The sequence below is a fragment of the Ostrea edulis genome, chromosome 7 (assembly GCF_947568905.1).
Source record: "Ostrea edulis chromosome 7, xbOstEdul1.1, whole genome shotgun sequence".
Taxonomy (NCBI): domain Eukaryota; kingdom Metazoa; phylum Mollusca; class Bivalvia; order Ostreida; family Ostreidae; genus Ostrea; species Ostrea edulis.
In genome coordinates this window covers 69,618,777-69,634,994 of record NC_079170.1, presented here as the reverse complement: position 1 = coordinate 69,634,994, position 16,218 = coordinate 69,618,777, and the positions used below count along the sequence as shown (strand labels likewise).

General features: G+C 34.2%; 1 protein-coding gene across 7 annotated transcripts in view; it reads right to left on the bottom strand.

Annotated features, from left to right (window-relative positions):
* The window catches only part of LOC125654982 (alpha-(1,3)-fucosyltransferase C-like), a 121,557-nt gene extending 106,699 nt beyond the window's left edge, over positions 1-14,858 (bottom strand). For 4 of the 7 annotated variants that reach the window (XM_048885094.2, XM_048885089.2, XM_048885092.2 and 1 more), the window contains exon 1: positions 14,576-14,805. The gene's annotated coding sequence lies outside the window, so the exon portion shown is untranslated. Of the gene's footprint in view, positions 1-14,575 lie in introns of all 7 variants that reach the window. The other 3 variants (XM_056145219.1, XM_048885093.2, XM_056145222.1) reach the window with 3 other exon arrangements.
* Between the last annotated feature and the right edge of the window lie 1,360 nt (positions 14,859-16,218).

Below are 16,218 nucleotides of genomic sequence, written 5' to 3'. Positions count from 1 at the left end.
AATGCTCAAATTTGATTTAAAATTGATTCCATACAAGATAAGTGTGATGCAGCATTTAAAAGAGACAGACATTAGAAGTCGTTAAGAGTTTGCCCATTGGATTTTAAGTAGACCCGACTCTGAAAATTTTACAGATGCCATATGGTTTTCCGATGAGGCCCACTTCCATCTTAATAATGTTGTCAATAAACAGAATTTTAGATTCTGGGGTTCGGCGAAACCCAATTTTTATGTGGAAAAACCTCTTCACTGTGAGAAAGTTACTGTATGGGCAGCATTAAATTCAAGCGGAATAATTGGCCCTTTTTTCTTCGAAGACACCGAAGGCGATGCAGTGACGGTAAATTCTGAACGATACTTAAAGTTAATAAAATCAAAATTTCTACCAGCTCTTAGACGAAAAGTTGCAAATTTCGATAATGTGTGGTTTCAACAGGACGGTGCTACGCCACACACTGCAGGTTGTGTTCTTCAGTGGCTTGATAACACGTTTGGTGATCAATACATTTCTTATCGTACCGCAAATGTTTGGCCACCGCACTCCCCCGATCTGAACCCCCTTGATTTTTTCTTGTGGGGTTATTTAAAAGACAGAGTGTACTCTCCTTCCCCACACACAACAAAAGACTTAAAAACAGCAATTACACGAGAAATAAGATCAATCCCTGTTGATACATGTAAAGCTGTGGTAAAAAAAACTTCAGAAATCGTGTTCAAATAATGTTAAAGACAAAGGGACGTCATTTGGAACATATGTTGTAAAATGACATATATTATTCCGAAGAAAGTTTTTGTTGATTAACAAGGAAGCTGTGACAAATGTATGCATTGACAAAAAATTTAAATCCTTTTTGATATATGTTGTAAATTTCATAATTGTAACTTAAGGTATTAAAATTTTATAACAGTTTAAAAGTGTAACATATGTTTTGGATCACCCTGTATGTATACCGGAAGTGTTACAAATCATGTTATCTTGCATCAATCTTGTTAATATGTTTTGCGGCGTGCCCGTTGACACGAGGTATATGTATACCAAGTTTGCTGGTTCTAGTCCCAACGGTTCGGTCTGTATCCAGCCTACAAGGATTTCCTACTAGGTGATACTACAACTTTGACCTTGAAAAACAAAATACGTCCTCTATTTGACACGAGGAGTATGTGTGCCAAGTTAAACGATCCTAGCCTCAATAATTCAGTCCGTATTCTGCCAACAAAGTTTTCCTATCAACTAACACTACGACTTTGATCTTTGACTTCTGACCTTGAAAAATAATCGGCATCTTCCTCTCACTATAGTGATCAAATGTATCAAATTGTAAGATCCTGGAGCTTACAGCTCATTTTGCGTATGACTACAAGATCCGGACAAAGGAACGACGCCATACCATAATGAAAGGTGAAGATAACGAACAGTGATCAATCTCATAACTCCTATTAGAAATACAAAATAGAGAGTTGAGCAAACACGGACCCATGGATATACAAGAGGTGAGGAGTAAGCATCCCCTGTCGACCGGTCACACCCGTTGTGAGCCCTATATTTTGATCAGGTAAAGGAGTTATCCGTAGTCAAAATCATTGTGCCAAGAACGGCCTAACAATGGATATAAAACATGTCAGAGAGCATTTGACCCAAAGATAGGTTGTACTGGCTAGATCATTATAATGACCATAGACTTTGCAAAATGTTCACTATAAACGAGACTGTTGAAACCCTGCACCATCAACTTGTTTGTCAGTAACCTGCCTCGATTTAAAAGTGATTATACGCAGAACAAGCTCTTGCGTATCGAATCAGCTGAGAGATATCAACACTATATGCAGGTGATAATGGAATATTGATGCATAAATATGGGAAGTTAACGATGGAGAAGCTGAAATCATGCAGTTTATCATAAAATTGAGTTCTTGGTATGCCGTTAATATCTATTTTCAATATAATATCTAAGTATGAAGCAGAAATGCTTCGCTCACTTGTGGCCACAATAGGGGATCAATACATACAGAAAACTTTTCAAAATCTTCTCAAAAACCACTGGGACAGAAAAATTTAAATTTACATAAAAGCTTCCTGACATAGAGTATATCCAAGTTTGTGCAATTAATGGTCTCCGAGGTAGGGTGTGGCCAGAATAGGAAATCAGAGTGCTATATGCTGATATATGGGGGGAAATCGTCTTAAAGTCCATTGTACTACTTAAGTTAGGGCTTTTATATTTTGTATACAGTAAAACTCTGATATAGCGAATTTCTGCGGACACTCGTGTTCGCTATATTCGAGTTTTACTGTATACACTTTTTTCATGAAAACATCTTTCATGTGATGCAATGTTGTGTGATCTTGTTACCTTGACCTGGAAGTTTGACCTAATTTTAATAATAATCTTATCTATTTGATATCTCCTGAATTATTTAAGATAGAGCTTTCATATTCTCATATAGGTTACTTATGGCAAGGTATTCATTTCATGTCATGGTCAATGACCTTGTGACCTTGCTCTTATCCAGAACAGCAAGATCATATTGGTGTTGAGGCATCTCTGTGTTATGTCAATTCATTTTCAATTAAGTTGTGATCCTTTGCGGCTAGGTTGGGGCCACGATATGGGGTCAAATTTTTTCATGGGAAAAGAAATAGATAAAATAATTAAAATCACAACAGTTGAAGAATTGCAGGGCCAAGGTGACTCAGGTGAGCGGTGTGGCACATGGGTTTCTTGTTTCTTTTGCAGACACAGTGTTTATGCAAAGAATATAAGCCAAAAACTGTCCATTCTGTGAGAGAAAGAACTGATCGAGGTCCGTAGGGTCGAGATCAGTTCTTTCTCACACAGAATGGGCAGTTTTTGGCTTATATCGTTCTTAAAACATTGCATCTTTTGTTCTAAGAATGGACAGACTCAGGTAAACCCATTGACAATGATAATTATGAATATAGCTAATTTTGAATAGTCTGACAATATAACCAGTCTTGCGTAGAAGTCTGTTTCTTTTGTTCACTTATTGGAGTGTGTCAGGTAAGTCATCTTGTACTGCAGGTTTTATAGTCACTCTGTACATGTACATGTAGTACTAAGCCATATCAACATGTCTTCCCCTGATGGGGAGAGCATTTTCATTGCACAATCAAAATTTAAGGATTTTAATGAAAGTACTGCAAATATTATCTTAATGAGTGCTATATTCTGGATATGGAGGTTGAGAAAATTATGGAGCTAAATTTTTATCCGAAAAGCATTGTACATGTGTTTTCGAATGCTGGGTGAGGAAATTATTAACGCCAGCCAAAAGAACCCAATATGCTCATCTCCTGAAATAAATTGATTCATGAAAGCGAACACAATAATTCAGAATTGATAAAGAAAACATAAAAAAAAAACGTTGTGAAGAAGTTTTGGAATTAATGTGTCTCTGGATCCAGCGAAATTCAAATACAGCATGGGATTTATGTCTTTCAAATTGAAGTTTTGATGCGATATAATAATGGCCGGTGGAATTTTAAAAATTGTGAATCTTAAAGTTGGAGCAGAAAATTCTACTAAGCAATAATATCGTTTTAAGTGTTTCAGTGATTTTTCCGATATCTGTGTTGCTTCTTACTTGTAGGAAATCCAAAATTAAATATGTATCTCTTTGACAAATGCATTGTCTTTCTCTTATTTTCAGCCTGCCTGTAGACATCTAATAAGGTATCGGGTTTACCTGGCACTGTCCAAAAAGTTGACAATTGACAGTATCTGTCCTTTCTTTAAAATAATTGACAGCAATTGTCAGCTTATTGGACACCCACAGGTAACCTTTTCCCTTTAAGTGGACTTTCTTCTATATAAAAGCCTAAAAAGACAAAAGGTTGCGTAACAAAAATGTTTTCAAATTACTCAGTAGTTCAGATTTATTTATATACTGCATACTGGCAAGACATCAGATTAGCTTTAATATTTGACACATAATTGTAGAGGTATTGATGAAATTGAAAAGAGAAGAGGCGAACATCTATTTAAAACAAAAACAAAAAATTCTCAATCTTTTGTGACTTCAATCAAGTTAGATCTTTTTGGGGCTATGGGTTTACATATCTCCCGGCCAATCAAATGCAAGAGGCACTGCAATTTCGTTAAATAACAATCTTGAATACATGGTGTTAAATGAACATAAAGATAAAGAGGGTAATCAATTTGGAAATGAACATTTTTGAATGAAAAATTTGATATCTTATTAGTAAACGTATGTATATTGGCCAAACAATGATGATACACACTTCTTTCTATCAATATCGGACAGATCTCAAACTTTCAAGGCGAATTCATATTTATGACCGGATACTTTAATTTTGTTTACGATCTAAATCAATATTACTTTACCTACAATAATGTTCAAAACAAAAAGGCAAGAGAAAGGGTCTTGAGAATGAAGGATGTACACTGTTTGAAAGATCCACGGAGAAATATCAACAAAAGAAAAGATTCAGATGGTTTAAAACTAATCCTATCAAAAAGGTTAAGACTTGATTTTTCTTGGTATCAAATGAATAAATGACTATTAATCCATAATGAATAATTGATCATCCAATGGTTCAAATGGAAATTACTTTAACTATATTTGAAAAGGGTTCAGGCTTCTGTAAGTTTAATAGTTCACTATTCAAAGGATCAGACCTATGTAAACCATATCAAAGAATTATAATAAAGGTTAAAGAAGAAAACGCCGTCTCGCCATGTAATCCTGCTTGCATACATATAATCAAGAATGATGAACTACAACTACTCATAGATGATAAGCTGTATTTTTACACAACTTTTGCTGAACATAAGAGTATTCAATTCAACATAAGGTATTCGTAATTGTTCCATAAAAAGAAGAAAGGAAAAAAAAAAAAAAAACAAGAAAAAACTACATTCCATTGAAGAAGAAATAAAGTATTTACTAAGGAACAGAAAGATGGTGTTGCACAGAAGCGGGAATTTTCCCTAATCGGAGCTCCGTGCCAACATTCATGACGTAAAAATGACCTTCATTCATATGTATACTCATTGCGTATTTGCCATTTAAATACCTTAAAGATTCCCCAGTACTAGGGACAAGCCTAATACATTTTATGTGTCTATACATGTAGTCTAAACATAATTTTTGAAATCGTGAAAATTAAATTGTCTTCTTTTTTTCTTGAGTATCAGATACAATGTATACGGTTACATGTTACGAGTGTATGAAATATTTAATATTCTATACTACTACAGTCCAAAAGCTCTTATACTCGTATGTTTTATTTTCTACAACCAACAATTGGCAACTGTACACGACTCTGGCCACAAAACAATATATGGGAAATTTACTACGCATTAATGAAATTCAACATTATTCAAAGTGCATGCACCTGTAAAAATTGATATAACATATATACTCAAATTGTTTAACGATTATTTACCTCGTTTGGCCTTAAATTTTTTCTTCCAAAGCTTTGCAAAGTTCACAACGGTTTTTCGTAAAATGCACCATGCCTTTGTCAACAACTTTCATTCAGAAAAACATACAAGTTCTCGTTAGCAGCCTTGACTATCAAAACACAGGTATTGCATGCTGTATTCGGCGTGTTTGGAGAGAGTCTTATTCACAAACTAAACAGTGTCCAGGTTGGAAGCTTATTTTAAACTCGGAACATGGTAATAAACAGCCATTTGACATGAAACATTTATAAAAACTAGAAGCGTGTTTCAATTAAGAAAAAAATTAGATGGAAAAGGAATACGAAAAAAAAATATGTTCGTGAGGGAGTCGAACCCGGTCGTTATAAAAATAGAAAACATCTTTACATTTAATAATCGACGACCTTATCAACCACACAGTAGACCATACATTAATGAGGAAAATTAACGTACAGGTAAAGTTGAAAATAATACTAGTGAAGTCGTTTTGATTTTTTTAAATTTGCAAAAAAATGCCTCGTGAAACAAAATTTCAAAGCAACAGTTATTTAGAGGAACATTCGAAGAACATGTTCATGCTAAATTCATTTTGTTTCACGGAGGCAGTTTTTCTGAAATTCGGGGATACCTCTCCATTTTAACGCTAAAAATCATATAAATCGCTTATTGCTTGATTTAAACTCGAAATATATTGGCTAATTTTGTCAATAAACGTCTTTTAAACTTATTTTCAAAAATTATTGAATCAAGACATACTTTCCAATTGGTTTTATCATATATTTGAATAACTTAAATTTTTCGATCTTTCATGCAACACCTTTAGGGAAATTAACATGATATGTGCAACACCTTCTTGTTAAAAAATTACCTGCTGCTCAAAAATTTTGTAGACGAACTCAGAAAATACTATATTAAGGACCTATTTGCCAGAACAAAACTAATATGGCTTGAACAGGGTGAAAGAACAAAATACTTCATAGACCTAGAAAAAACCTGTGAACAAACTTATGATCAGCAATCATTTTTGGTACTACTATTTCTTCACGGACAGATTTTAGCAGAAATCGTAAAATTTTACAGAAAACTTTAGTCTAGTTATGATGATAAATTAAAAGATGTGAACATCGAAACCATCGTTGATAGGAATGATGTTACTGTTAGAATACTTGATAACAACATGCCAAATCAAAGTACTGAAAGTACTGATGGGAGTTGATTTTACATGTATGTATATTTGCACCAGATGCTTCTGGGATTGAGGATAATTCCAAATTACAAAACAATAGAGAAGTACACTCAAAAGTCATAACGTTAAATGCATAAATGTATGTTGTGTTTCTATAACAACCAACGCGCATTTGTTTATGTACACATACATATAGACACTGGTACGTTGTCTGCATTGTATTTCACTGATCCAACATATCATATACTCCTAAAATTGCTCATTGTTGTAAAGATATATCATTACATGGATATTTTAGCATAAGAACATGTTTGAAAAACTTCACACATACAGTCATAGGACATAATTATTCGCCACTTTCAAAATGGCTGCCATGAAACGCACGTCCACTTGGTGAAGTTTGAAAGTTGTTTGCTGTGGATAGAATTAAAATCTTACCTCAGTATTTGGTCAGATTTCCTTTCATCCTGATTACCTCCTTTAGTCGCCCTGGTATAGAATTATAAAGGTTCTGTACATAGTTTAATGGAATGTTTTCCCACACAGTCCGAATTTCCGCTATAAGATCTTGTCGAGAGTTTATAAAATGGACACGGGTTTCTAGTGTTCTTTTCAAATGTAACCATATGTTCTCTATTATATTTAAATCTGGTGACTGTGCTGGCCATGTTGTTGTATTAATATTGTTGTCAGCTACATAATCTTTAATAATTTTGGCTCGATGAACAGGGGCATTGTCGTCCATGAAAATGTAGTTGTTCTCCGGGAAATGCCTGGCTATTACTGGCCATATATTATCATCAATTATTTGTAAATATCTTTGAGCATTAATGTTACCTTGGATATCAGTCAAAGTGCCCATACCTTGAAAACAAATGCATCCCCAGATCATAACACTTAACTTTCGTCGCGGAGCAGGACACGCTAGTTGGGGGTTATACTTTTCATCCGCTTTTCGCCACACGTATACCTTGTTGTTATCCCCAATAACAATCTGACTCTCATCACTGAAAATCCATTTACACCATTCTTGCTGAACTGTCCAATCTTTCCTCTCCTTGCACCATTTTACACGTTCTTTTTTATTCACTTCACGAACTGCCACTTTCTTCTTTGCAACCCTCCGTACATATCCTAATTTTTTTATTTTTCTTTCAACAGTTTTTGTACAAAATTGATGATTCCTATTTTCATTAATAATGCCTGTTATGTCTTTGTAAGTACGTCTCCGATTTTCTTTGATGACCCTTGAAAGTTTGTTAGAATCCCTCTGCGTGAATAGACACTTACGGCCCCTTCCCGTGCGATTTTTCACATCAGAATGCTGTTTGAATTTCTTAATAACACTTCGCACGGTAGATCTGGGTATTCCTAAAGTCTTTGATAAGTTAGAAACATTTCCGTTCACTTTGTGTGAATTAACTACGAGATTTCTGACTTCAATGCTCAGCTCTTTCCCTTTACGACCCATTTCAATCAACAATGTTTACTAAGTTTATGATCAATAGCAGACGAAAAAATGTATGTGTACACGTCATCAATTTTAGTAGCTTGACCCTGTTGTAAAAATATGAAGGGGAAATTTGTTGTCTATTTATAGCACGGGGGTCTATTTTCGGTTCCTAATCGCAAATACAACGCCATTTGCGCACAGGGTGGCGAATAATTATGTCCCATGACTGTAACTTAATAATTCTTGGGTTTATGCTAATTAAAAAAAATGCCACAACTTCGCTTAAAGATTGACATGACTTACACAACAAAATAATTCCCCATTGCTTAAAATGCAAGAACTTGTACTTAAACTTCAGACATTTAATTATCATTTATCTTTAAAACTGTGTATGATCTTATTTAAAATTTGAAATTCGATTCCTAGAGCTATATGCAAATCATCTTGGAAAATCTCGATGTCCATAACTTCGTAAGCATCATCAAATGACAGTAAAATAGCTATAATTTATGCAATCTACAAAAATAGTTAAGTGGTCTTAATTTTGCACATGAGAAAAGGTGAAGATAACGACCAGTGATCAATTTCATAACTCCTAAACGGAATGCAAAATTAAGAGTAGGGCAAACACGGAGTCCTCTACTGTAACATATCAGAGGTTGTAGGCACCCCCTGTCGCCCAGTCACACCCGCCGCGAACCTTATATATATTGATCAATTAAACGCATAGGTGGTTGTGTAGAGGACTCCAGGTCCCATTCCCCCTCCTTGCATTTTTGAATGGTATTTCGGGTGTATTTTTGATAAAACATTAAACTTTATTTGAATGGAATACACAAATCTCCCATAAATACCGTTTATTGAAATGTCATATCGCCGATCATACGAGATGAATAAGGTGTGCAATTCAGCCGGCGACATTTAAAAAAATCTGCACTTCGCTGAGAAATTCTACTTTTAGAAAACTTGAAATCGCAAAACTTTTTTTCGAACCAACATCAAAATGCATGATTTTCCAGCACTCTACAAGACCATTCCTCACGATAAGTTAAAGAATCTACTTTTTGACATCATAGACAGTTTCTTCTTCAACAAACATCATATGAGATATATAAACACCATATGCAGGTGATAATGGAATATTGCTACATAAATATGGGAAGTTGACAATGGAAGAAGAACTGAAATCATCCCGTTTTTCATAAAGTTGTGTTGTTAGTTTGCCGTTAATATCTATTTTCAATAAAATATCTCAGTATGAAGCAGAAGTGGACGACTCTGTGGTGTCTTTAATTTCGAGTTCACAGGGATATATCGAATCGACATATGAATGAAATTATTATTGTTAATAGATAATACGTCGTCGATATAATTAAATGTCGAATTGAAGGCCACAACAAGAGATTTTAATAAGAAGTATTTTAATAAATTCTGCTTCATGAGAATATAAAAACAGGTCGGCTAACAAAGGAGCACAATTCGTACCCATGGGAATTCCAACAGACTCTTGGAAGACCTGATCACCAATGGCTAAGAAAATGTTGTCAATGAGGAAATCCAGCATATTTTTATTTCAACTTCAGAGTACGTGTGCGTGGAATCAGAGTGGTGTTTAACATAGTAACTTTTTTGGATGACTGATCACTAGATATGAATATTTCCGTTTTCCACTTTTGATGAAGAAGCAACTGTCTGTGGTGTCAAAAAGTCTAGTCTGTAATTCATCATGAGGAATGGTCGTGTAAAGTGTTGAAAAGTCATATAATAATACATACATACAAAAGATAACAGATAAAGGTCATCTCGTACATTCTGACCTTAACGTAGTTCCACACTCCTGTGACGTCATAAGATTGTGCAAAGTCAATAATTTAATGACTGGAACATAAATTTTGTTGGAGTCTTTTTCAATAGTTATTGTAAAAAATCTTGTTAGCCATAAAATATTTCAAAAGTCTTAGTTATATTTGAATAGTCAATTATGCGTTTCAAAATATTGAATCCAAGGACAATAACTCTGTTTTCATTGAATTATTTATCAAGTCCATTATGCAATAGATTTCCTATATTTTTCACAAACATTTTACCAAGGTGATAAGGAATTATTATCTGTGTCTTTTCATGAAATTACATAAGATTTTAATCCATGAGTGGTTTTGAATAGCTCAGTTGTATGGTGCCAGACTTAGGGTTTTTATGGGGGTATACATACTCTGGAAGATTTGAAATTATTAGGGAAAGGTATGGATTTTTTTTCATAAATAACTATAACAGATGTACATCTACTAATATAACCAGAAAAAATGATATGTAAACCATGCTATAAGGAAATTGTGTCCATATTTGTTTGTTTTTTAACATTTTGGAGAGTAAGGTTAATTCAATAATTTTGCACTTATTATACTAAAACTTGATGAACATAGTGAAAATGACATGTGTTTTAGTTCTTGACATGTTTCCTGATAAATAAATGCAATTAAAAAAATTTGTTGTTGTTTTTATTTTAAAATAACAACAGATAACTGTTTCCAATGAATTTCATAAAAATCTACATAGGGGTACATTACTTCAGTAGTGTCTGTAATGAAAATAAATCTGGAAATCCTTAACTAATTTGCCTTTTCTCATTACTCTGAATGTTAATCTATTGATTCCAAACAAAAAAATGCTACCTAAACCCCAAAAATCCAGGACTAAGGACCCACCTTAAGCGGCTGTTTATTCTCTAAACTATGATAATTGATTCCTGTGATGTTTTTTACGTGATTCATTTCTAATACTGTATATGTATTCATTTCTAATACTGTATATGTATTCATTTCTAATACTGTATATGTATTCATAATTGACACAGTGAAAATATGGCATTTTTCTCATACGCAGTATATGTTTGAATCATTACACATATATATATGTGTGCGCACATACACACACACACACACACAGAGAGAGAGAGAGAGAGAGAGAGAGAGAGAGAGAGAGAGAGAGAGAGAGAGAGAGAGAGAGAGTATAATTATAAGCTTAACAGGACACGAAAAGCACTAAAACATCATTATCACTAAACTGTGTTGCTCTTATCATTAAGTAATGGATATGTTTTCCCTGAACTATTTAACCATCTCATTGTTTATCTGCCCTTGCTGATAAAAACCATTTAATTATTCGCTTGCTGAAATACAATGAGAGTGCTCTGAACACTGTCAAGTGACAGATATGGTCTGTTGCATGAAACTATTCATCTATTCATCGAAGACCAAAAACCAGCTAAAAACAAAACATACACAGGTAGGCCCATTGGAATTAACATCATTTCTAAAGTTAAGATAAGCATGTGTAAAACACTGGCTTAGTGAGATTTCATTCTAATTCATTACAGTGAATTACAAAAAACCGGCTGAATTTTCAATTGTCTGCTGGATTGATCAATTATAGACTTTACAATATGGTCAGCAAAGTATCACATTTGGTCTGAATTTAGGTCACAAGTTACTCAGGTGTGACAATGAATTGACTACTTTTTTTCTCAGTGTGAGTGACAACCCCGTAAATAAAATAATTCAACACTCCCGATCCCGATTATTAGTAGTTTGTTTTGAAAAAGTATTAAATTTGATCGGGATCGGAATCAAACGGTAAACTTTAACTTACAATAATTCCTAAAATAATGAAAACAAACACAATATATTCCAGATATACATTTATTAGGTTAAACTAAAGTAAGAACATCTACGAACAGCAGTTAAATTGCATTAAATTATGAAATTTTACTAGGTACTCTAAAGTACTCTATCGTACTCTGTTTAGTAGGACCGGGTAAATAGTCATCCGCATTCGATGCTTTTTCATGACGAGCGTACATGACCATGTCTTCTTTATACGTACAGTAGCATTTATGTACATGTATTTGCATTTTGCTTAAAGTAAGTGTGAATGGTATAGATTTTATACCCTTTGCTTATTCCGTTTCATCAATAGATCTAGATAATAGATGAACTATTTCTCCGCGTTTTTGTATAGTTTTGACATATTTATTGCAAATGTACACACATTCACGTAAAGAAAAGGCATTCTATATTTATTTATCCCAAGCTTTTAGAATGATTTACTACTGTACGATATGTTTATTGTAATTTTGAGCACTGCATGGTGTTTCAAAACGTGATTTCATTTCTTCTTGATGTCCTATAAATTAGTATCGGAGATGTACGTGTTACCTGTCAAAGCTACCCGCACAGGTAAATCGAAGACACTGATGTGAAATGAAGCGTAGCAAAACTCGTCCCCTTATATACCATGCGAACCCTGATACATATAACAATAGAATATCCAACTAATATGGCGGATTAGCAAAGAAATATGGCGGACATATAGAATTATACTATATTTATTAATTCATGTCAGCTTTAATTAATATATTGTCAATAACAAGTTTTTAAATAGCTGGAATCTTTTAATGCTTGTAAGCTTACCATTATATCACTGATCAATTTTCTTTCCTTCTGTGAAATGATATTGTACATTGAAGTAGGACAGTCTCTCTCTCTCTCTCTCTCTCTCTCTCTCTCTCTCTCTCTCTCTCTCTCTCTCTCTCTCTCTCTCTCTCTCTGTTCAATCAATGAATATGGACATACAGAGACCGTAAATGATTATGTGGTTCCCAATGAAACAATAAAACTATATTTTCGTTTATACATTTCCTTTTATATGTGTCTTTGTGTAATCAACTGTTTATTATGGATTGCAAATGTAATACCCGCATTTTTAAACAGATGTATATTTTCGATCATTATTCCCTGATTTGTATATCCAAATTTGTATATGATCATCGATAAATTTTGAATTGAGCACGCAATATATCCAACCAGATGCTCAGTGTATATGATTAGATTCCCGATTTCTATAAACTGCAAAACCTCGACCAGACAAGCATTCAATAAAGGAAAAATTTTCGACTCTGACATCTCCCGATTGAAGACACCCTATTTGGCACGGGTGAAGTGTGTCGCAGTCTGTATAATGGAATGACAACGTGTTGTAAAGTTCTAACGAGATACAAATGGAGTTTATCATTTTGTTTCGTGGATTTATCAGAATAAAGAGAATCTAATATTTTCGGTAAGTGCACATCTCCGATACCTGTTGAATAGACGTCCGTATTTGATACGGTGTTTTTTGTGGCGAATATGCCATGTGCATTACATATTATGCATATGGCATGGACCTGTATTTTGCAAGAATTGATATAAATAATATATTTTATGCTCTTTGCTTATTCCATTCTATCAGTATGTAATTGGCAAATGATTTCTCCGCATGTATTTCATAAGAAACTGCAAATACTTGCTTGCACTTGCAAGTATGCAAGAAAAGCTTCTTTTTTTTTTTTTTTCCATTTTTTTTCTAAATTATCTAAACTTTCGGAATGTTGCATTGGTATACAATAAATATTTTGTAATTTTGAGCAAAGCATAATGTTTTAAAATGTGATTTTATTTGTTTCGCATTCCCCATATATTACTATCGGAGACGTGTACTGGTCGAGTCCACCTAGAAAAATCACTCAGGTGTGACATTCACATTTGGGGTATATACGGGTTGAGTAAATTAGGCTACCTGAGAGAAATATGGCGGATAAGATGAGAAAGGTGTACGTATTTATTAATTCATGTCAGCTTTAAGCATAATAATCAAAAGCATCTTTAAGAGAGAAAAACAAATATCTTAATGATATTCACTTTTAAAGAAAAGCCTTGGAAAGCAGCTGCAAAAGACACTGAAATAAACTCAGATTTTCCTGTAAAAAATCTACGCTTGAGTAACTTTGGGACCTAAATTAAGGCCTAGTGTGAATTTTGGCTGACCAAATTGTAGTCTTATTAGACTATTATTGATCAATCCAGCAGGCAATTGAAAACTCGATCTACCGGTCGTTTGTACTTCGCTGCAAGAACAACTGCAGCCACTAGGATGGACGCCACTAACTGTCATAACAATTTGTATGTGATTGATCTTATATTGTTTTACGTCCCTCTCGAGAATTTTTTCGCACATGTGGAGACGTAAAATTTGTATGTGAAAAAGGGTCGTTGTTCTGATGCAGCTGACGGGATAAAGGTGACTTTATGCATGGAATTATTCCAGCATGTCAAAATGCAATGTGTTTCAATGAGCGTGATATAAGTAATTATGTGTATATATCAGCTCAGTGTGTACTGCAAATCAAGAAATGTGTTTTTCTGTGGAATTTAAAATATAACAAAATTTACGTGCAATATTTCATTTTCTCTGATTTGGAAGCTTTGAACCAACAGTTGAATAGTTATCTATTCAACAGTAAACCGTGTACTAATCAATGGTTTAGTCATTTAGTCACTAGTCAACTGCTAAGTATGAAATAGTCAAACTATCCAATGACTAAACACAATGGATGACGTGACTGAATTTTTTAAATACATATAAAAACACCCACTCAACAATTGTAGTTATATAATGATTACAAATTTCACTTACTGACAAATAAGGTATCACAAATCCTCCACGTCCGTGCCAATCACAGACTCAGTACGGACCATTTGGAAAATCAGATCCTTGAAGAGAATAATCATTCGAGAAATCCACTGTTCTTAAGTTGATCCATCAGCTGAAAATGAATTCACGTGTGTCAGTGTATTATGAATTCACGTGTGTCAGTGTATTATGAAGTCTCGTGTGACGATCAACATGCTTCAATTCTGATAGTCTTCAGTTTACATCGCTATTAGTCTCGCGACCTTACGCCATCTCCATCTAAATGATATTGGTCATTGATAGCACGCTGTACATGTATTCAGCGTACGATATCAAATATGGCGGTCGTGATCCGGAACATTTCAGTAAAGCAAACATCAATAATATATGCCTTACCTATACAGTTTATTATAGTATGATAGGGAAAATTAATTATGTTCATTAAGTAATATACAATGGCACCTACAAAAGCGTAGTATCATAAATGAGTCAACTCGTATTTTTTTTAACTATATATAATTTGTTGAAAACAATAACTTTTCTAAGATTATATTCATAAAATCATCTAAGTTTCATTTATAGCAGTTTTTACACCATGGACAACACAAATATCTATAGATTTTGGCTTGGATTTCCCGGGGGCGGACCCTCAAACTTGATTTAATATTTCTTTTATTTGTGCAGTAAAATTTTTAGTAAAATTTCAGATTTAACCCTTCGGTAGCATCATAGGGCCTCAGAGGCCCGACGAGCTGCAAAATCGCTTAAACTTTTTTAATCGGAGCAATTATGACTTGGCCCTTTATGTATTCTCCTATATATACATGTACACCAGAAAGGTAATGATAAAGTCATTTTGCCAAAACAATATTTACAACTGGAAATTTACACACTTATTTCTAAACATCCTCTGAGTGCAATGTCGGGCCTTGAAGGCCCGGGCCCTTAAAAAGAAGTTAAGTTACTTTCATGAAGTAATGATATGGCTTGATTGAAATTTATCTAGTCATTTTACACGAGAAGGATGCAGAGAAACATTTTTTGAGGTGTTTGGTGATATTTGAAATGATGAGGTTCTGATCATTACAGCGAGAGTAGTGAATCTGATCCTGATTTTGTCCCAGATAATGGATCAGATACATCCACTGAATCCGGTGAAGTGGATGAAATTAACAGCCAATCAGACGACAGTGAAGCTGACATTAATATGTTAAATCCACACTTTACTGGAATAATGGGTTCCAGTTCTTAGTGGTGCGTTATCTCACGGACGTTTCTTAGACTTGATGGCAGTTTTAAGATTTTATGACAAGGCGACAAAAGAGGAACGCAGGGTTAGAGATAAATTTGCCCCTATCCGAACATCATGGAATGAGTTCAATGAAACTCTCCTACATTATTACAGACCAGGAATAAACATATCAAAGACCGATGTGGGTTTCCCCAGTATCTACCTGCAAACTTTATGTAGCAATATTCCATTATCACCTGCATGTGGTGTTTATATCTCTCAACTGATTCGATACGCAAGAGCTTGTTCTGCGTATGGTCAGTTTTTGAATCGAGGCAAGCTACTGACAAACAAGTTGATGGTACAGGGGTTTCAACAGTCTCGTTTAAAGTCAGCATTTCGCAAATTCTATGGT